The 7,671-nt window shown below is 38.7% G+C and overlaps 1 pseudogene; it reads left to right on the forward strand.

Moving 5' to 3' along the window:
• The first annotated feature begins 4,651 nt into the window (after positions 1-4,651).
• On the forward strand, positions 4,652-6,467 carry LOC143398458 (beta-1,4-galactosyltransferase 6 pseudogene; annotated as a pseudogene).
• Positions 6,468-7,671: the final 1,204 nt, after the last annotated feature.

Raw genomic sequence — 7,671 nt, forward strand, 5'->3', positions numbered from 1 at the left:
CAGCTTTAATTAATTAGCACTAGAAATTTAATAATTGTGTCAGGTGGGAATTCTCTAACATAATCCCATAGCTTTATTCGGAGGACTGACTCCACAGAAGCCAAAGAGAGTTTGAGAACTCAGAGGAAAGAGCAGGATGATCTTGTATAATCTACTAGAGTACTCTTTTTTTACTGCTATAACAAAACACCTGAGGTTAGGTACTTTATAGAGAATTCTGAAAATTCAAGACATGGCAATTATATCTGCTTCGCTGTGATGGAGTCCCTTCTGGCTGTGTAACAACATGCTGAGTGACATCAATAGGGGTGCCCATGCAAGAAGGAGAGATCACATGGTGAGAGTAAGCCAGAAGGACTCAGAGGACTGGTTTGCTATTTTTATAACACAATACTGTGTAGGAAAAAACTAACCAAGTAATGAGTAAACTACATTAATCTTTCAAGGTCTTGCCCCCAGTGGCCTAATCATATTCCATTAGATTCAAATCTTAAAGATTTCACCACACCTCTACATTGCCACACATATTCTAAAATAAGCTATCAGGTTATCAGGTGATTCAACTGATTGCAATTTAGAAGTTTAAATCAGGTGATTCAACTGATTGCAATTTAGAAGTTTAAATTAGAGCAATCCATACTGACAATGAAAAAGAAGAGTTTTGAAGATGGACAAGACGAGTTAATCTGTGCTTCACACTCCATGCAGAAGTCAGAAGTCTTCTATTCTCATGCTGGATGAGAAGTAATCCTGTGTGCCAGGAAACATGTCATAAAGAAGCCAAGAGTGTTGAGGTCATCATGGGAATTAGCCACCATTGGACATGTGCAATTTGTTGCCCAGATGTGTCATGATTTCTTTATTCACTTGTCACTTCCCTTCAGAGTTTTGGAGTTTGAGAGCATTTTATGTAGTCAAGGTTATCTTTGTACCCAGACAAGGAGACCAGAGTGTGCAACTCAGCTAATACCCAAAAGAATAACCCCATTGATCTTCATGTCAAACTCTCCAACCTGGGACAAGGCATGCAGTGAGGTGAGTGACAAGATAAACTGCACATTGGAATTAGCTGGGGCATTTAACATAGACTTCTGAGAATTTCAGAGAGAATTCAGATTCAGTGGCTATAAGATTTGGTACTCTACATGTGATCCCCAAGGCAGAAGCAACAACAATTCTGAAACCTCCCGACTCACATTCTGCATTCTAACAAAGATTCCCAGGTACTACACATTCATTGTGTTTTAGGAATCCCCTATGGCAGATGTGATACAACCATTCATATTTTTTGTGAAAGATCACCAGAAGGCCCTGCTTGTTTTCAGGGCTGAGAGCTGTTGATGTAAGAGGAGCACCACAATATTAGGTGCATATGGAGAGTGAATTTCCCCAGTGATCTTCTTCTGTTTCCCCAGTGGAAAGAAAGAAGTATGTGCACAGGCCTTTTTTGGTGACTGCCCCATCCTTGAATTTATCTGTAGAGTAGCCCACAGCTTGGGTTCTAGTTCTCTTCTGTATCAAAAACAAGAAGTTGGTATGATTTCATCATGTTCTAGAGTAACCCTGACAATTATCTGATTTATGAAGATGAGAAACAGCCTTCCTACAACCCGGCTACTGAGTCCAAAGTGACTCCCTACCACTTCTACAGTGGGGCATCCAGTAGGATTGACTTTCAAACACTAGATCAACAGACAGACAGTCCTTCGATAATTGCCAGATTCCTCTCCTCACCTCCACCCATCTTTATTGGCATTTCTAAATATTTAAGAAGAAACAAAAGACACAAGAGTAGATTCATCTTCTGTACTAGAATCTCCCATCCTGAAGCTGCTTCCATAGTAGCTCAGGTCTTACATAAGGAACAAAGCAGGTAATTTTGAAGAGTGAGATTTCCTTCTCCCTCCCCGACTTCACCTGGCCACATTTCCTTCACATACACAATTTGATTTAATTATAAAAGAGAAAATGCTTTGATTGTTATTTCTCTCATTGACCATACCATTAGTCAATTCCTTAATCCTAACAGTACACTTTTTCTTTCATAGAAAATATGAAATTTAATTATTTATTTATTTTCACTTTATATTGGAGTAGACATCACATATCAATTTCACAAACTTATCCTAGAAAATTCCACATAATTTCAGAGTTGAATCGTTCCTCTGATATATATGATACACTTAAGACATAGTCTATAATCGTAAATTACATTATTCAATACGATTGAATTTGCAATTTTATGAAATGGTATAAATTCATATATATTAGATACAAATGTCACATGTGCATGCTTCCATTGAAATAATCTTAAAATAATTTTTAATTTACTTATATTTGTTTATTTATGATGCTGAAACATTTTAAGAATTTATAACCCAGAGTGATCTTTAAATTCCTAATAAATTTCAGGCACATTGCAGATTCTTAGCAGTGAGGTGAGCTGGAGAACAAGGAGCATTTTCTCAAGGTGCTCATGTGATTACACACAAATTGTTCACAGTGAGGTGAATTGTGCTTTCTTCATTTAAATTGCCATGGAGTCATTTTGTTTTAATCTCCTTTGTGCCCTGGAATCTTCACAGCTTAGTTTATAGTTACAATAAGTCCAATATAATCTTATTTTTCCTTTTTTTGCAATGTATCACTTATTAATCTCTTTCTTCTTTTTGCAGACTTTTTTTTTTTTAGACCTCATCATGGTCATCTTCAACCATGACTTTTGTGGCATGACAGAGTCATACAATAAGCAAAAGACTGTGTTAAAGTGTACTAAATAGAAAACAGTTTTGTTTTCAAATTTCAAATTAAGTGGGATATAATCTTAAAATTCGTCCCACCTGAAAATCTCTGATATTAAATGGTGAGGGGAATGGGAAAATAAACAAGGAGAGAAATGAATTACAATAGATGGGGTAGAGGGAGAAGATGGGAGGGGAGGGGAGGGGGGTATAGTAGAGGATAGGAAAGGTAGCAGAATATAACAGTTACTAATAGGGCATTATGTAAAAATGTGGATGTGTAACCGATGTGATTCTGCAATCTGTATTTGGGGTAAAAATGGGAGTTCATAACCCACTTGAATCTAATGTATGAAATATGATATGTCAAGAGCTTTGTAATGTTTTGAACAACCAATAAAAAAAAAAACAGGAAACCAAATAGTTAAAGTAGCAATCAAGGGCTGGGAGATGCTAAGTAACTTGTTTGGATAAACTTTCTGCTTGCTATCCCAGGGGTCCAGACTTGATGCCTGGGAGGCTGGCAGCCTGAGAGGAAGACCACTAGGGGGCAGTGTTATAAAGGGCACCAAATGGGGCCCTGGGCCATCATTTCAACATTGAAGGTTCCTTCTAACCCTAAGCCTTCCTGAGAAGGAAGGTCTTTTATGTGGTTTCTTGAGGAAACTCTTGATCCAACTCCTGGAATAATTACACATTTTAAAGGAGACTTTCAAAACTTGCCTCAAGAATCACTTCTCTTTACCTTTCTCACCCTCATCCTCCAAAATGAAATGTATATTAGATAGTATGTGCAGGAATTGTGGTTTTTGCCTAATCAGATTATCATTTGCTCGGGGCAGAGACAGTGTCTCAGTCACCCTTCTGTTGTAATGACTTATGCTACTATTATGTGGCAAGGCATGAGACTGGTATTCAAAGGTGTTTATTGGATGAAGTGGAACCAGGTCCTCTAAAAACCAGGAGACATGACTTGAAAAGTTATGTTTTCCATTTAAATAATATTTAATCATTTAATATTATAAATAAAATGACTGTAGAAATGTAGGAAATACTTATAGGTCTCAGCGACAAGAGAATATAAGGTATCATATAACATGATTTAACTAGAGGATATATACATATGTATATATATATATATATATATATATATGTATATGTATTCCATAATGAAAAAAGGAGAAGGAATGATGTAGAATGGAAAAGAATTATGTTGGGATGATGACCATCTTATTGTAATGAATATTCTTTATTATTATTATTATTATTGTTATTGTTTAGTTTATTGAATCCAATTACCTTTTAAATAAATTCATATTCTATTTCATCAAGGATATTGTTGAAAATAAATTTAATTACTTTATTGTGGCTAACTTAGAATGTCAAGGATCATATTTTTTCTCTCGTACGTGGAGGCTAGAGAGGAAGATGGAAAAGAAAGTTGGTGAGAATGAGAATCTCATGAAAATCAAAGGCAGATCTATAAGAGGAAAGGGTTGGGGCGGTGGGGGCAGAAAGAGGAGAGAGAGGAAGGAAATGCTGGGGAATGATATTGGCCAGATTATATTGTTATGTTGTGCATGTGTAAAAATATGTTACAACAAATCCCATCATTATGTACATCTATAATACAACAATGAAAATGTGGAAAGAGAAAAAATAAAAATAAATAATTTTTTTTAAAAATGGTAGTTCTTTGCATAGATATTTATTCCGAATCTAAAACAAAGTTTAGTTCTCTTTGCCGTCCCTGTCTCAGCTCACTGTGCTCACTGTGTTCAGATCCTGGGCGGATCTTTGCCTGCTCTCCCAGAGGTAGTGCTGTTGGGGCGCTTCACCCCTGCTCATGGCAGTAAAGCGGTTGCCATTCCAGCCCTTTAGGCCCCACTGGCAGCCACCAGAGCATGAGCATGGTAGCAGCTGTGCAGGCGCCGCCCTGGCCTGCGCTTGGCTCCTGGGAAGTCCACAAATCCCAGGAGACCGCGAGGCAGGAGGTGGAGATTTCCCCGCTGGCTAGAGCTCAGTTTCTCAACCCCCGGGACCCCTTGGGCCCTCGCGCTTCAGGTCTGCTGCGGCCCTGGCGAGCAAGCTAGCCCCTCACAGGTTTGAGAAGCCATGGCCTGGAGAAGGCGTCCCAGCGAACGCAGGCGGTGAGATCCTGAGCTCAAGGGTCAGTCCCAGGCAGATACCTGGCGCCATGGGCAACCCTGGCATGCCGCAGTTAGCTGCCCCTCTCTGCAGGGCTCCGCAGAGCGCAGCCTGTGCTTCTCCCCAACCAGCAGCCCCTCCTTCAGCCTCTGCCTGGCAGAGAGAATGCGGGTCTTCGCCTTATCTTGGACGCTCCAGGTCCTCTGTTCCCAGGGACACCCCCGCCCAGACCCTCTCTCCTCCCTCCACCCTTCCCCCTAATCTTCCCCTGCCTCTCCTCCCTAGCTCCCGGACTCCCATTCATTCATTCCGTGCATTTCCTCTCTTTTCTCCTTCCCACTCAGGTCCTCTTCCCAGAGCCTCTCCCAGGGAAGCACTGGCATTCCTGGGGTTCTTAGCACATTCCTGGAAGTTTAGGGCCTGGGTGATAACCCTGAATCCAGCCTGAGAGCGCAGCCCCAGCTGCTGGTTGGGAAGAGGAAGATGTCTGTGCTCAGGTGGATGTGAGTCTCCAATTGCTTCCTCGCCTGGTCTTGTCTCTACTTGATCTTTGTGGCTCTGGGCATCGCCAACACATGCCTCTTTAGGGTACAAGCTAGAGGTATGTTGAAATGTGAAAACAATAAGACAAATGATCAGGCTGTACACAAATGAAAACACCCCCTCAATGACAGATTATCTTTAAGGCAATAATTCAAGTGGCTATCTTGTTCAAACTACATATCTCCCAGAAAATTTGACATATTCACCAGTCCTTCCCTGCCCAGAAAGCCTGCTTTACATGCCGGCATTTCTCAGTGCCAATGTAAGCAAGGTCAGTTTTGATGAAGTTCATCATTTCTTCTCTAATGATTTGGATATTGAGTCAGGAGGTCACTGGAGGCTAAAGGACTGTAAACACAGATGGAAGGTGACAGTTCTCATTCCCTTCCACAACCACCATGAACAGCTTCTGGATTTTTTCTTATATTTGTTTTCAGTGCTTCAGAAACAGTGCCTGGAATTTGCCTTTTATGTCATTGAACAGACTGGCACACAATCTTTTAATTATGCTGTGCTCTTCTACATGGGCTTCAAGGAGGCCATGAAAGACAACATCTGGGACTGCGTGATCTTCCATGATGTGCATCATCTACCTGAAAATGAGGGAAACTATTATGGATGTGGAAAAATGCCTTGTCACTTTGCAGCAGAGATGGATAAATACATGTAGGTAAAGAGTTTTTTGGTAGTGTAAATGGACTGAGAATGGAACAGTTTAGAAAGATCAGTGGTTTTCCTAATGCCTTCTGGGGATGATGAAGAGAAGATGATGACCTTTGGAACAGAGGTCATTGTGCTGGATATAATGTAACCAGACCAGAGGGAGACCTAGGAAAATACACATCTATTCCTCATCACCCTCAAGGGGAAGTCCTGGTTTTAGGATGGTATAAATTACTAAGGTATTCTAAAGAGCATCAGTACATCGATGGGTTGAACAATTTATCATACTTGCCAAAAATACTAGTTGATAGGTTGTATGCAAATATATCTGTGAACCTCATGCCAGAGTTAGCTCCAATCAATCACTATTAAAAGAAGTAGCTCTCACTGTAGAGTATTACACAGTGCTGGATCATAAACTTGTAGTGCACTTAGTGGATGTCAGAGATTGGATGTCTCAGTGCCCAGACCTCTGAGAAGAGGCAACAGTCCTCAATGTTTATAGTGTGGGATTATACATTCTTCCTTCTTACACTTCTCCTCTCTAATTTGAGACACATTGCAGAAACCAGAGCTGTTACATGAGGTTGGAAGTTGAAAGAGCTTCCACAAAGAGAAAGTTTTTATAATGAAATCTATAATTTAATTCAAGAGAATGCTTTTATTTCCATTTAAACAGACTTTGTACATATATAAATTAATGTGTTCAAATGGTTGAGAAATAAGATGATACAATTTTGCATGCAATTGCTTTCATTGGACTTTTGTAGACATATTTGCATGGGAAAAAACACTGTAAATTTATGTCACTAAACAAAGATTTATTATAATAAATTCATATAGTAAACTGTTGTACTAGTTTTTAGCTTTAGATCTCCACCCTCTCATATGGAAGAAGTCATAGCTTTTGTTGGGCTTTAAAGGGAAAGAAGGACTTAAACATCTTTTCTTCCTTCCAGTATTACCAGTTTTTGTTTTCTTGCTTGCAATCTCGTCAGATTTTGCTAAATCATAACCATTCAGTTTAGGCATATTGCATGAGTATTACCAAGAATATCCTACAAGTTGTGATGTGACATGATATAAAGGACCTCTTTATAATAAATGTCTTTCATGTACCTCTGGTGTGTCAGGGATTTTGTGCCTCAAAAAATGTTTCCAAGGTTGTTTATACACTGTATTTTTAAAAATTCATAGTGAATAGAGGTTTTATAATTTATAATTAAGAAGAAAAAACCCTACATTAAAAAATAGTTATCTTTTTAAAAATGAGCTATGGAAAACTCAGTAGTACTTACAACTGAATTATACCTTTGGATAAGAAATAAAATATTCTGTTTTTATGAAGATAAATGCTTGATAGATAAAAACAAATTTTAATTCTCAGACATGTAGAATTTCACTTTTGCAAAGGAATCTTTTAATGTCAGCTAGTTTCATTGAATCTTTTTTTTATTTAACAAGAATTTGGCTGTTAATTACTAGAATTTTCTTGTTAAAAGTCTAATTTAATAGTTATCTTAAAATGCATTATAAGTTATTTAAATGTGCTAATATTATCATCTGACACTTCAGA

The sequence above is a fragment of the Callospermophilus lateralis genome, chromosome 1 (genome assembly GCF_048772815.1).
Source record: "Callospermophilus lateralis isolate mCalLat2 chromosome 1, mCalLat2.hap1, whole genome shotgun sequence".
Lineage (NCBI taxonomy): Eukaryota > Metazoa > Chordata > Mammalia > Rodentia > Sciuridae > Callospermophilus > Callospermophilus lateralis.